The sequence below is a fragment of the Centroberyx affinis genome, unplaced genomic scaffold, assembly GCF_046629955.1.
Source record: "Centroberyx affinis isolate AG114_WGS23_722 - 3 ecotype Tasmania unplaced genomic scaffold, CSIRO-AGI_Caff_v1 ptg003569l_1, whole genome shotgun sequence".
Lineage (NCBI taxonomy): Eukaryota > Metazoa > Chordata > Actinopteri > Beryciformes > Berycidae > Centroberyx > Centroberyx affinis.
The window spans coordinates 106,698-122,500 of NW_027281499.1; positions in this window are offsets into that span (position 1 = coordinate 106,698).

A 15,803-nucleotide genomic window follows, 5' to 3' on the forward strand; every position below is an offset into this window, starting at 1 on the left:
CTCTAACAGATTTCCGTGGGGGGGAGGGGGATTCGATTTTCCCTAACCGATCACGAGAGACCGACTGAATCTAACGTCATTTTAAGTCGACACTGATGCGGAAAAAAACATCTCCCCTTTGAATAAACGCCTTCGAAGCAGAGTGCTGTTGGGATTTCAAAGTAATTGGTACAAAGAGTCAAAGGTCTGGATCCAGGCAAACATTAGACTGAAGCTCAGTGAAAAAGACAAGAGGTAAGAGAGGAGGAAGCTGATATTATGAAGCCTAGCGCTCTGCTGCTAACTGAAAACGTACAATCTAGCTGTTATCTACGTTAGCTAGTTAGCTAACCTAGCTCAAACTGCGTCATTGACACTTTGAAGAGCCCAAGCGACCTCTTTATTGGTCAGACAGACTCACAAGTGGGCTTGAATGAAAGCTAAGAAGCTAACCTTTAAAATTATATCAAAAATTTTATTATAAAACATTAACAAAGGTCCTGAAAATTAGCCTAAAATAGGATGTGGACCAGCGGCTAAAATCCAACTCATTGTAGGCGGTGGTTAAATTCATTAGCTGATTACTGTGACAAAGCTGCCATTCAGCAGTGGTTATCATACCAAAATATCACCTAAAGACATATAGCTTTTCAAAATTTTTGATGAGAATGAAGTGAAATTATATACTATCCCATAACTATCAAGTAAGCTAGTTAGCTAGCTGCTGACCTTCAACATCATGAATGCCACGGTCATGAACTGATGCAAAGAGAAGTTATTGGCTAGTTTTTTGTTTACATTTTTAGTTCTTTCCTTGGCAGTTCGCCACCTTGCGCTTCCAAAAAACCCCCAGATTATTTGGCTCCGCCCACTCAGGTTTAACTCAACCAATCGGATTCTTTCTTCCTCCAGAGCAGCTCTGCCTTCAAGAAGTATAAATCTCCAGCCCGCCCCTCACGCTGCAGAGGCTGGATCCACGCTCTCCTCCTGCTGAGCTACACAGGATCATTATTTTAAACAGAATAGGTTCTCACTGCCAATCAGGATAATGGCATGCGGGCTGTGCAAAGCCGAGGCAGACGGGCACACAGTGTCCTGGCACAGGTGAGGCTGCTGTAAATAACCGGTGGAGCGACTGACTGACAGGCTCGTAAACAGAAGGGAGGAGAGCCGACTTCTGACATTGGGCAAACTCATCCCTCCGCGGTCGACGGGAGGACGCCGACCGGACAATTCACTTAGGGAGTCCTGGTACCTCCTTCCTGCCTGTCTGTAAAAATTAAATCAAGGTGCTTCCGAGAACATGGGAGCTTTGTATGAAAAAAAAAAAAAAAAAAAGACGACAAAAAACCTGCATTGTGCGCCTCATCCGCATCTGTTCTTGCTCTGTTGCTCCTGCAAGGACGTCACAAGTGTTGCATTGTCAAGAAGGGATTTTTTTTTTTTTTAGTTTTTTTTACCAATCCACAGCAGGATCTGATGTAACTATCCCTTGGCTATTAGACTAGGATGAGCGCCTACGTAGAAACCTGGCTTAGATGTTGCAGGAAAAGCGGGTGGGTGTATTGTTGATAATAATGTTATCCTGCTTACATTACATTACATTACACGCAGTCAAAAGCCAGGACATGAAAAGAGAAATGATTTGATTTTTTTTTTTTTGTGTGTGTGTGTGTGTAAAACAATGGTCTTAATAGTTACAGATGCTCGCGAAAGGCTCACAAATCAGGCTTTGCTTGAAAATTAAAGATTGGGCTTCTGCGGTGAAATGATAAATACCACTGTCAATGGCTTCAGAGAATAATGACAGACTCTTGTCCTAGTTTAACTTTCCCCTCGCTTTGGATTTTCTCTTTTCTTCCTCCTTTTTTTCTTTCCCCCTCTGCATGTTGGAACACTCTTGCGTCTCTGCCAAATAGCATCAAAACCACAGGCGCGGTATAAGAAAATAAATGGGCTTTAAGGGACATAAATTAAGTTACGACAAAACAAAACAGATAAAAAACAACCCCGCACCGCAGATTAAAATATACCCACAAGTATCAGATATCAAGCATGTACGAAAACTTGCGTTGAACAGAGTCGAAACTCCCTCGCATTTCTGTGTCCTCGCAGGCTGGGTGTTTGCTTTGGGTAATCAAATTTGGCTGCATACTTTTGGTCTGACTCAAGGGGATGACCAGTGGGATTTATTGGCCCTCCACTCTCCCCTATTTACCTTGGAAAGTTCTTGTTATCTGTGGTCAAAGGGAGGGGACGGCTGCTTCCAGTAGGAGGTAGGCTAAGACCGCTTACACCTCGCTTACACACACACACACACACACATGTACTCATGCACAGCTGTGGGACGTGTTCACATGGACAAAGTGGGATTGTACTTGTAAGTTAAAAGGAGCCGGGTGCCTCGGTTTGCCTTGTCTGGTGCAGTACCAGAGTTACAGGTTTGATTCCCTGTGTAGTTGAATGGATAGAGAATCAAAATCACATGTGAAATTGGACCGTTTAATGACATTTTCACCTTTAAATTGTCTCTTTCCACATGTGACATTGATATTTCACGTTAAACAATTAGTGGCAGGGGGGAGAATGTGGAAAAATGTCCGCAAAGAAAAGAAAAACCACCTGAAATTTTCACAATTTTTTTGAGGTAAAAAAGTTTTGCGTGATGTTGGAGTACAGTGTAAAAAAAAATGTGTCCATGCCACCTATGCACCTATTCTCGCCAGTTAAGTGATTCTTTCCACGTGTGATATGAATTTTTCACGTTAAACAAATCAAGTCTAATTGCAAGGGGAAAACGTGAAAAATCTATGAATTGAAATTTTCACATTTGAGGTAAAATCCAACTATTCTCACATGTGAATTGTCTCTTTTCACATGTGAACCGGGGCTTTAGCGTGTCAAACAAGATGTGTGTGTGACATGTAATCAGGTGCCGACATGTGACACAACATGTTTGCGTGTTTTAATACGCAACTTTGTAAGACTCTGCATGTGCATTTTAGCATTTTCACACGGGACTTTTTGGCACTATGCTACAAAAGCATGCACTCCTGGTACTTTGGACGCAGTGTGGATGAAAGCGTCCACTCATCGGTGTGTTATGTCACCGGTAAATCACACCAGAGACCCGAGGCGGTAAGGTCTACACCTCCTGGAAGGCCGGTGTTTCAGTTTGAGTCGGCTTCCCTTCTTTGCACCGCTGATGCTGTTGGTTTTGAAAACGTTCCTATTTTTTAACGGCCAGTCACCGCTGGAGCTTAAACACGGTGGTAGACGCTGTAAAAATCCCACTTATCATGCCTCTATTCTGTATTTGTAATGCAGATAATTCATTCAGAATCGCAAAAAATAACCACAAATTAGTAGGTTGTCATTTAACTGTCAGTTCCTAATAACTTCCAATGGCTGCAAAGAGAGTAAGGTGTGACCGATATTGGTTTTTGAAGGTCAATACCAATACAGATCCAATACTCAATATCTTCAGATTTGACCATTTTAATGCCAAAAATGTTCCTTGTTTTCCCCCAGGATTTTATTCTTTGATGGGGTAGAAAAAGCCTCTGAAAACTTATTCAAAAATGATGAAACTCTGGCCTTTAAATGAAGAATTAATTTACTAAAAAAAACCATAATGGAAACAGTTAAATGATTAAATAAAATGTGCAAAGAAAATAACATTTCACTGCCGGTTCTACAGACTGTGTTTTCCTGTAGCTGTGGTCAGACAGGACGCTCCATCATATCGGGAGGCGGAGGAGACGCCGGCTGGATGTTATCTAATAAAAGGCCAATATCAGCGCAATATATTGTCACATTTTCCAAACAATTCCTCTTGGGGGGACGGAGCCAACAACAAGCATGAAGACATCTACAGCGTCTGCACCCAATCTGACAGAGAGAGAGAGAGAGAGAAGGCCGCTCTGTAACTTCATAAAATCCCACAGAAGCTCCGGAGAAGAGTTTAAAGAAGGGAGAAGGACAAGGGCGAGGGGGGGCGGGGGGAGGTGGGGGAAACGCAGGTGATTTATTTGAAAATCTCTGTCAGTGATAATGATGTCATGCTTTCCAGCACATCGCGTCCAGCCTCGCTGTGGGATGAAGGAATGTCAAGGACAACGCCAGACAGACACAAGACTCTGATTGTGCCCCGGACTCACAGCCACAAACTTTCACTTTGCTGTAAAAAAAAAAAAAAGCCATATTCTTACATTTCATTTTTTTTTCTCCAGGGATTAATTTCTAGGCTCAATATGGAAGATATTTGGTCAGTGTTCAGTATGATCTGTGCTGACACTGGCTGAATAATAAGATTAGATTATAAGACTTTATGGCTCTATACCTCTATATAAGGACAATTCTTAACAGAGTGAATCACAACATATGAAACAACAGTGTGTCTTTGTGTTTCATCTCTACTTTTCCATGCTTTTTCTGCAATTTTCCAGACTTTTCAAGACCTGGAATTGATTTATTTTTACGTTTCCTTCTATAGATTCCAGGCAGATTCCAGTTTCAACAAATGTGACTTTTCTTCTCTTCAGGAGAATGTAACTCATAGTAACTCAAAGTCATATTGGCATGAATCGAGTGAAATTTACTGAAACCAGCAAGATTATCTGCCAGTGCAGTGAGAGAATTTGACTAAAAATATCATGAAATAAGATAAAATCGCTGGACAGCTTGTCATTTTTTGCAGTGAACCTGCGTCCTTTTTTCTGTGTAAAAATGTCATATTGTTTTCCAGGTTTGTTTTCATTTCTAGACTAAATTTGAAGATATCGGTCAGTGTTGAATATGATCTAATAAGACTAGATAATAAGGTTTTATGGCTCTATACCTAAGGATAATTCTTAACAACAGTAAATCACAATATATGAAACGGCACCAGGTCCATTTTCTCTCTACTTTTTCACACTTTTTCTGCAATTCCCAAACTTTTCAAGACCTGGACTTGACTAAATTCATTGCACATTCCTTCTGTGGACTTTCAAGACCGGTGTCAAAACCCTAGCACACATGAAGGGAGAGCAGACCGGATCAGGTCGGAGGGGGAGAGAGAGAGAGAGAGAGAGAGAGAGAGAGAGCGCCTAGCTTATCTCAGACATAAGCTATGTGCTGAGGTATCACTGTAGACACCAAGGCACCGGGGAAGCAAAAAAAAAAAAAAACACACACACACACAAAAAAAAAAAAAAAACAAGGCTGGGAAACACAGCACCCGCAAGATTGGGAAAGAGACTCCCAAACGCTCTAATGAACTTGACTTGCTCTCCGAAATATGGCAGCCGCTTTATCACATGAGAAGCATATTATCTGGGAATTGCAACATAGTTGAATTACAGACATTATGGCACCGCGGGTCTTTATCAAATAAACAATTACCGTATGCAACGACAGCTTGTTTATCCTTTATCTTGATTTATTTACCAAAACCTCCTTTTCCTTTTTTCCAACCCCCCCTAAAGAACCCAGTGTGAACTGTTACTTAGGAGAAGTAAATGTTGATATCCACTAAGTTTTTTCTCCCCTCAACCCCCCCCCCCCACACCCCACAACCCTAATAAATGTGCAATTTTCCCCCGTATTAAAATTTAAGACTGCTGAATGTTCCTCCGTTTTTCGGCACTCTGCACAGCTAGTTCATTAGCAGAAATGAATAGCGAAGCCCGGCTCATTTAAATGGGCTGTCTTACATGAGTTCTCGCCATACTCTGTTCCTGTCACATGCTTCCAAGAATCATTGACTCTTATTATACATGTAAATGGCTATCATAAAAATAAAAATTTCATTTAAGATTGTTAATGACTTTTTGCAGCAGTCTGGCTTCCTTTAATGATTATACCCCTGCCCCCTAATTAAAAGTATTTATCTTTCAAGCATCCGTGACTCGGCCCCCCCCGCTATCGGAGGTTGCTCCCCGACAAAAAAAAAAAAAGGAGACGAGTCAGTCAAGTCGTCCTTCGGGTCGGTATCACCTGCATGGGATTAACCCGCCTGGCAGGGGTGATAGTGGAGGAATTACACCGCATCAGTCACTGTCCACCACTGATGGTGAAACGCCGTAAACAAGGACACACACTGCAAAAACTGACAAGTTATTTCATCTTGCATCCAAACTTATCAAGCTTGTTTTCAAATGAGTAGTGAGAATGTAACTTCTTCCAGGACATTTACTTGGTGAAAAAGTGGAAAAAAAAGTTTCTTGTTTCCAGATTTTCTTCATTGTTTTATGATGATTTATTGAAAGAAGTCATATTGGCATGTCACACCCGCAAAAAAAAACGTCCATCTTAACGAGTCACTTAGTCTCATATTCAGCCTTCAAATCTTATTTTTCCTCCACTTGTTTCCAATGCAGCTTCACTTGTTTCAGGAGTTTTATAGAAATTAGTGTCAGTCTGTTGAAACCAGTCAGAATAAGGAAGGAGGCATCGGAAACAAGTGAAATTATCAAACCTCACTGGCAGATTTCTTCACTTATTTTAAGGAAATGACGATTTTAGGACTCGATAATCGACTAGATGACATGTTAAGATGGATATTTTTTTGCAGTGTGCAGTCTTGAGGAAAGTCCACATTCTGAAATACTGAATCACACTGATATCAGCTGCATTCTCACCTCCTGACTTTCTCTTTTTCCCTTTTTTCAGAGTTCAGAGGCTTTTTTTTTTTTGTACATCAATGTAAATATTTTTGTTGTTTGGCTCGGAGCAGGACTTTCTCTAAGTCAGAACCAAATGGCGCTCTCTCTCTCTCTCTCTCTGTCTCTCTCTCTCTCTCGCTCGCTCACAGAGAAACTGTTTATGGCGTCTGTCTGCTGAGGGTTCAGCGGGGCTTCGCCGTCAGACCTCGCTCAGGCAGAATTTGCAAATACTTTGTGTGGTTTGTTTTACCCCTACTTGGATGCCAGACGGGTGGGGTTTACCGCATAAGACAATACTGTGGGTGGCAGGATGTGTACACAATCACGAGAAAGTATCTGGAAGTCGGTGTAGTCGGAGTGTTTGTGACTGACAGCTGAACCCTGCACATCTGGTCGGGCAGATTAAAAGAAAAGCTGAGAAATATTTATTGTTACTATTTGAGCCGTGTGTGTGTGCACGCGCGTGTGTGTGTGTGTGTGTGTGTAAGAAGAAGAAGTTATTTGGGCCACCAGTTTAAGCATCACTGAAACTCAACAATCATATGAAAAGATAATTTCCAAAATGATATATATGTTGATTTCAGGAGACAAAACATTATTATCAGTATATGTGAAATATAGAAGAAGCCAGTCTGTTAAAGTGTCATCTGCTTCCCTTTAGGAAAAGCCTTAATTTGTTTTAATTTAGTGCTTTCCATCGCTACTGCAGCTCACGTTTCTCAAATGGTGGATTTCTCATTTTGGAACAAATCTCTCCATATGTTCTCTTTGTCATTTAAGACGGCAGATTGGAGTTTTACTTATGCAAACATTTCTCAGAGGCAGAGCCGCTCTGGAGGCAGAGATAATCTGATTGGTCGAGTTAAACCTCAGTGGGCGGAGCCAGAGAACCACAGTTTTTCCGGCTAAGTTAACGTTAGACTGAAGCCCAGTGAAGAAGACAAGAGGTAAGAGAGGAGGAAGCTAATATTATGAAGCCTAGCGCTCTGCTGCTAACTGAAAACATACAATCTAGCCGTGTTAGCTAGCTGACACCAAGTTCAAACTAGCTACAGCCTACTAGCCTATAGCTAACTAAGCTAGTTAGCTTCCAAGTTCAAAGTTCAAACTAGCTATCCTAGCCTATAGCTAACTAAGCTAGTTAGCTCCCCTAACCTCCAGGTTCAAAGTTCAAACTAGCCATACTAGCGTATAGCTAACTAAGCTAGTTAGCTTCCAAGTCCAAAGTTCAAACTAGCCATACTAGCCTATAGCTAACTAAGCTAGTTAGCTCCCCTAGCTTCCAAGTTCAAAGTTCAAACTATCCATACTAGCCTATAGCTGTCTAGGTAAGCTAATTAGTTAGCTGCTGACCTTCAACATCATGAAATGCTGTGGTCATGAAGGAATGAAACAAAGAAGTCATTGCTATAATTTATATTCTTTATTTATATTTTGACCAGAGTTCCTTCATTGCCATTTCAGTTTGCCAGTAAGCTAACTTGCTTCTTTGGCTCCGCCCACTGAGGTTTAACTTATTTCCAGCTAAATGTTTGTATAACTAAAGGTCCAAACTGTTTTCAGACACTCACCAGTACCGTCGACGGAGGCGCTCAGCATGTCGTTGTCGGGCCAGATGTGCTCCACGCCGCTGTCCCTCATCTCGTCGTCCTCCTCGTCCTTGGTGAGCAGGCCGTGGCTCTCGGCCCGCGGCGAGGCCTCCGGGTTGGTGAGGCTGGCCGGGCTGCCGGTGCCGTTGATCAGGGCGTCTTCCTCGGACGCCGGCAGCTTGTCCTCCTCCTCCGTCTCCGAGCCCGTCTCCACCACGTTCTCGTAGTTCAGCGCTGTTACAAACAGAGACGCAAAGACAAAACAACTGTGGTCACTCCTGAGGAATTTGGTAAAGGGCAGACCGGCCTGAAATAGTGAAATAACGAGGAGGACATGTTACATATAAACACACAAAGTCAGTGTACCCATCGTTTTAGGCTGACACTGATCTTTATGAGGTAATTTCATAGTATACACCACAGTAAGCAACACCAAACTGAACTAAATTATATGAGAATAGAGATTTTTTAAGGATAAAAACACAAATGAATGCTTTTCTGAGAGAGAGTTCACCCACTTTTTTATTTGCCACTACATTTCTGGATATGTCTAACTGTCTAGTTGGCACATATGAAATAAGTCATTGCCGCTTTAGCCGGGGATGGATTTGACGTGGGGAGGTTTATTGATTTCATAATCAATTAAGAAGAAAATGTGGCGAAGTCATGTGTTCAATAAACAGTTCAGATCCTCCTCTCATCAGCCTTTCTTCTCTATTTGCACCTGATCTTACTCCTATCCCCCTAAAAGAAACAATCCTCTTCTCCTCAGTTCTTCTTTCCCATGCAGTCACACAGATTATCATCCAAGAGACACAAGGATATATATTTTTTTTAAATCGTTTGTTTGTGGCACTAAGGCTTTGACCCTTGCATTTCTTATTATTGGCTGCCCGTCATGTTTATTCTAAGCTTTTTTCTGCTGTCGCACTCCCAAGTTCGACTGGATAACAGCATCCGCTAAACGCCTTAAAACTGCAAATGTGAAACTACAGAGGAATTTTTGAAAAGGGACTCTGACTTGTTTTGGAAATTGAGGTTTATTCCTAGATTAAAAGGTCACCCCACATCACTGCGCGGTCCAAAGGCGGAGGGAGGCGCTTTTTCTTTTTTTTTTTTTTTTTTTTTTTTTGTGGGTTACACCCCAATTACAGCATCCGCGACTGGAATCTGTGACTGAACCGCAGCGGTGGGCAGACAGCTGTCGAGGAGATGTGAGCCAAAATAGCCACTAATTTTCTGTCCCGCTCGCATGCCTCGGATGCCAACGAGCTGCACCTTTCAGGACGGCTTCGCTCTGAAGCATAGCCGCCGCGTTTGAGATGCTGCGCATAGCAAATACATTACTACAAATGTCATTGCCGTGCATACAAAAGGCTTAACCTATAGTAATTGGAATATTCATCGTGTGCAGCCTGTGAAGTCTGTGCATTTGCATTTGCCAGTGAACCATGAACATAAATATAAATGTTTTCTAAAAAATATAGAGGCAAGACGGAGCCTTGAGGCCTGCTGCTCGCACACACACACACACACACACACACACACACACACACACAGAGGCAGGCAAGGAGGCAGGCTGACACACACACACACACACACACACATTCATAATCACTCCCAAGCAGCAGAAGGCCCCGCCCGGTTCCACAACACTCGGGTCCCAGACACACGCCGGCTTTCCTTAAAATAGACGGCCTGTAAATAAGGGCTGTGAACTCAATCAAAGGTGGCTCGCGTGCAAATTAGTCACCGCCGCCGGCAGGTTCTCAGGCTCGGCTCGCCGCCGCGTAAATCGCGGCGAGCGGAGAGAGAGAGAGAGAGAGGGGGACGTCGGAAGACTTATTGGAGGAATACAGATGGAGCATTAGCCGAGCCAGAGAGAGAGACGCGGCGGGCGCACATCATTGGTCGGTCCCGCGGTATAACAACCAATCGCAGAGGGGCGCGGAGCGAGAGCAGCCAGTGGCGAAGAGACTCACGCATTTTTCTGTATTTTTACTATTTCCCACATTTTAGAATAACTGTAAAGACATCAAAACTATGAATTAACACAAATGGAATTATGCAGCGACCAAAAAAGACCAAAAACAAATCAAAACTATCTTATATTTTAGATTCTTTGCCTTGATGGAAAGGCAAAAGGCTTTGGAAAGAAATTCATACATAGGATCAACTTCACTATTTATATTTGACTAAGAAACACATTTCAAGCGTTTAAGCAGAAGCCTTTAGATCAAAACGGCTTTAAATTTGGTTTTGAATTTATGTTTCTGACTAATAAAAGCTGCAATAAAGCTCATAAGTCTGCGATTTCTTAGAGGACTCTGTTTTAGAGGAATTTGTTTTATCATAGGTGACTCCAAGAGCAATCAATAACCCTAATCCTGGCAGTGTTAGTGCAAAACTCTATCCACTGTGATGCTATATAGCAGTGGTTCTCAACGTGGGGGTCTGGGGACCACCAGGGGTCCTCGAGGGGGTTCCGAGGGGTCCCCCAGCAAACCGATGAGTCGTTAAACTTCATCATCATTTAATTTACGAGAAGTTAACACAATTAGAGCATGTAGAAGAATGGCTGTTTTGGTCATAAACAACTGAAATTGGTTCTTCGGAGTGATGCCACAGAAGAACCATTTCCTGTTCCACAAAGAACCTTCCAAGAACATTTTAAGGTTCTTAATTCTTAACTATTGGATGGTGGGTGATGGCATTAAATGTGGAAAATAACCAAACCCCTCCAAAGAGTTTATATTGTGCAGTTGCAAATGAGGCTAAACAAGGGCAGATAAACAAAAACACAATGCAGGAGTCTGAGCAAAGGAGAGCAGAGATGGTTCTTTAAAGCAGTGGTTCTCAACGTGGGGTCCGGGGACCACCAGGGGTCCTTGAGGGCATTCCAGGGGGTCCCCAGCAAATTGATGAATTGTTAAACTTCATTATTTCATTTGGAAGAACAATTATAGAATGTAGAAGAATGACTGTTTTGATCATAGTTTCACTGTTATCTCTCTACCTACAATTCAGATAGTCATGAAATTCTGGACAAAATCATATTTAACAATAAAACATATTCTCAGATTTGGGTCCAAGAGAGAAAATCTCATCAAATGGGGGTCCATGGCCCTAATGTGGACTAAATTAGGGGTCCTTGATATGAAAAAGGTTGAGAACCACTGCTTTAAAGAACCTTGGTCTGAAAGGAGAAGAACTATTTTTCTGTGTTATCTCTCTGCCTACAATACAGATAGTCTTGGATTTCTGGACAAACTCACATCTAACAATACAATTCTTCTCAGATTGGGGTCCGAGAGACAAAATCTGATCAATGTGGACTAAACTGGGGTTCCTTGATATGAACGAGGTTGAGAATCACTGCTATATATAGGAACCTTCCAAGCCAACCAGACAAAGTTCATGCCAGACTTTTCCAAAAAAAAAAAAAAAAACATCATACGTATCAAAAGCTTTAGCCTTTCCCCATCTCCTCCCAACAACACGTCTCCATATACGATCGACCGGTCTGCACTTGCCTTCTGCGAACAACTGCACAACAGGTGCAAATTAAAATGAAAACAGGGCTTTCAAATGTGGGAGGGGGGTGAGGGGAGGAGGGGGGGAGAGGATGGGGGGGGATGTGGGGGGGGAGGGGGGTAGTGCTGCTGACCTGCTCCGAATACCAATTGACGGAGGAAACAAAACCTTTTCAAGAGGTGTGATCACAAGGGTTTATGCAAGTTCAGACTCAGTAATGCTCCTTGGACGTGACAAAAAAAAAAAAAAAAAGCAGCGGAGACTGGAAGCCCAGGAGGGAAGAAGAGAGACGTAAGGAATTCCTGGGTGGTCTGTATCCGCATCCACCTTGGTATGCTTTATATTAGACTGGGCTCCCATATTGTAGAAAGCACTGGAGTTATATATAGGCTATCCAGTTTGAAAGATAAAAAAAAAATCACTTCATCTAGTCTCATATTCAGCCTTCAAATCTCATTTTTCTTAACGCAAGAGAAACATTCTGCAGTGAGGAGAGATAACTCCACTTGTTTCAGGAGTTTTCTTCAACAACAAGTTGATTTGCATTGGAAAAAAAGTGAAATTACCTCACGCCACTGGCAGATTTTTTCAGAAAATTATGACATTAGGACCCGATAATCGACTAAACGACTCGTTAAGATGGAGATTTTTCGCGAGTGTGAAGTTACACCTTCGAAGAACTTCAAAAATCTAGAGGATCGAGTCAGTAAAAGCGGCCGAAGTTTCCCCCACTATCTATCCTTAAAAAGTTTCACATTTTGTTTTGTTTTTTTCCATTCAGTCATCAATCATTCGGTATGAGTAGGCGTCACTCTTTCTCAAGAAGTGGATACCTCATCATTTTGGAACGAAATTCCCCTTCCTCCCCTCCTAACCCCCCGTCACCCCAGAGGTTTTGAACTTTTCTTAGCAACGTGCCATCGACTCTCTCTCTCTCTTTCTCTCTCTCTCTCTCTCCCCCCCTCCCTACAACTTTCGAAGGGGGGGTGGGGGGTGGGGGGTGTTTGCCTGGTAGAACAAAAGGCCAGGAGGCTTGGGAAGCTATCAACCCGTCGCTGTGAACCTGATCTCTGGATGCAGATTCAATGACGACAGCGCAGCGGCCGTCTGAATGAAATTATCTAAGGCTGGACAGGTTTTAAAGGGCCCATTCTTCCCCGATAAAAGGACGGAGGGAGCTTCTTTTTTTTTTTTTTTTTTTTTTTTGTGGAGCGGCACATCCACCGCACCGTCCCGACTGCAGTACTCGCATGTAGCAATGGGAGGTGATGGGATGGGGGGAGCTCAAAATTGATCACAACAGTAGCTTTCTGGCACTAAAAACAGGCATGGCTGAGAATTTAAGTCTTCACAAAACTGCAAAAACTGTTATTTTCTCTTGTCTCCAGTCTCATCAAGCTTATTTTAGGATTTTTTTTAGTGAAATCATCTTTATAATGTCACCGGTTTCAACAAATGTGACTTTTTTCCAGGAGAATGTAACTTGTTTCAAAGTGAAATTGTCTTGGAGAAAGTTTCTTGTTTCCAAGATTTTCTTCATTGTTTTATGATGATTTCTTGAAAGAAGAAGTCATATTGGCATGAATCAAGTGAAATTTACTGAAACCAGCAGATTATCTGCCAGTGCAGTGAGAGAATTTGACTAAAAAATATGAAATAAGCTGATAGGTCTGGAGACAAGAGAAAATCACTGGGTAGCTTGTAATTTTTTTTGCAGCACATCATCTAAATGAAATTGAATTACTCAGAGGGTTTATGGGTTTGAATTCCAAAATCTGGGTGGATAAAATAATTTGACAGTGACTTGATTACTCATTTTTTACAGTGCAAAGAGTAAAACCAACACTAGAGTAGCTATGGTTTGTCTATTTTCTTTGTCTGTCTTTGTGAGGAACACTGCAACGCTGCGACTTTCACTTTCATTACTCTTCTTCCATCAGTCTGAACCGTGTTACATTTGTGTCTCCCGCTTTTATTTTTATTTTTTTTTTTCTTTACCCCCGCACAAGTTTCCGCACAAACCCGACAGCAGAGGGGGGCGTCTCCGAACTGTCTCCGAAAGCCCGACGGCAGACGCAATCTTCCTCCGAGACGTCAGCTGTCTTCGAACGTATACCTCCGAGAAGGCGAAAATGACAGTGGTGGAGCTCGTCAAGTCGAACGCGTTGGTATTAACGTCAAGAAAGCCGCCATTGTTTAGGTGCCACCGCTGACAAGAGCCTCTCTCTCTCCCCCGAGCTGCGAGCATCTTCTGGTATTGTGCCGCGCAACAAAGTAATTCTAACCTACTAATGTCTCGCAGGCGGTTATTTTGCCCCCCCTCCCCTCCCCTCCCCTCCCCAAAAACCTCACTCTTAATCAATCTTTTGTGTTGCAGAGGAGAGAAGAAGACAAAGAAAAGAAAATGTTTACTTCTCCTCTCCCTTTCTTACGTTAAGTGTCACCCTCGACAAAAGCAATTAACGGCTGACGCTTCGAAAAACTGTTGCTACCTGTTTGATATCGCCCCGCTTTTCTTCTTCTTTTCTTAAATCTCTCCCACCATTTAAGGTAAATAAAGGGAGGGGGGGGGGGGGGGGGGAGGAGGGGGAGCGTCTTTGACTTGGGTTTTTTCGCAAGATAATTAAAATGACAACGTGTAACAAGCGCAATTCTTGTTTAATATTAGGTTTTAAACTATCTGACATAACCCTTTCACAGGCCCGGCATTATTCTGTCACTCACAGAGAGTACAGAGAGGAGAGGAATATTGTATATTGATTAGGAGCATCAGCTGTGACAGCCTCTAAAAAGAGAGAGAGAGAGAGAGAGAGAGAGAGAGAGCGAGCAAGGGAGAGAAGTCTGATTAAAATCTCATCGTTTCTTTTGATGAAGATAAATAAAGAGAAATACTCGGGCTGTGACAGTTGTATTCTGCAGATACCGAGAATTAATTTCGGGGGCCCCGAGAACAAACTCTCGAATCTGACTGGATGAAAATGACTGTATTTACAAAGCGTCAGCGTTTGACAGCGAACGAACGGCTCCGACGATCAGAAACGACTTTAATGTCAAAAGTTATAAAGTTATAAAGAAACTGCTGGGTTACTCACTTCAGGTGCACAGTCGTCGGACCATGGACCGCATTCAATGACACTTTAGAACGTCTTTTAAGCCAAGAGACGACATAAAAATACCAGAAGTGGGGACTCGAGTCACATGACTTGGACTCGAGTCCCAGTTTTAATAGCTTGAGACTTGATGCATGAAGAGAAGACTTGAGACTCGACTCTGACTTGGGTTCTGGTGACTCGGGACTTGACTCTGACTTGTACTCTGACGACTTGAAAAGGTTTCTAAAGTCTTGACTTGAGATCTTGTGTTTGTGTAAATGACTCAGATTGAAAGTGATGAGATTTGTTCCAGCAGACGACTGAATTTAAATTCTGTTTTCTGAATTTGTATGGAATGATTGAATTTATTGAAGTTGAAACTGATTATAGAAATCAAACTCATGATGCTCTTACCAAGTTTTTATCCTATTAAAACCATATGGCATTGAAAAGTCCTAGATATTTAGTTTTCTTTAAGATATTAAATTGATACTGGACTCTTGATTTGTTCTGACTTGACTTGCTGTTCTACATTTAGACTTGAGACTTGACATTAATGACATGGACTTGACTTGGTAATCTACATTTAGACTTGGGTTACATGCAAATTACTTAAAGGAAACTTTGCACTTCGGTGGCCCAAAGCGGCAGCCAGAGATAAGTTTGAGTTCTTGGAGGTTTTGAAGGACTTCATTACCCAGAAATCCCTGCAACGCAGCATCAGTAAACTACATGTCTCCTCCTTAGCAGCTGGTGTGGGCGGAGGTGAAGCGGTTCGGCCATCGCTGCTGCTGCTGCTGCTGCTGTTTTTAGGTTTTAAGTTAATTTAAGTTGTTTTTCTCATCACTTTTGACACCTGAAATAAATTTATGCACAACAGGTCAAATCCACAGCGTCTCAGAAACTGCTCTCAATTTCTGATGCGTTTCCACATGAGAATCTTCGCCTGTAGTGCAGCTTTA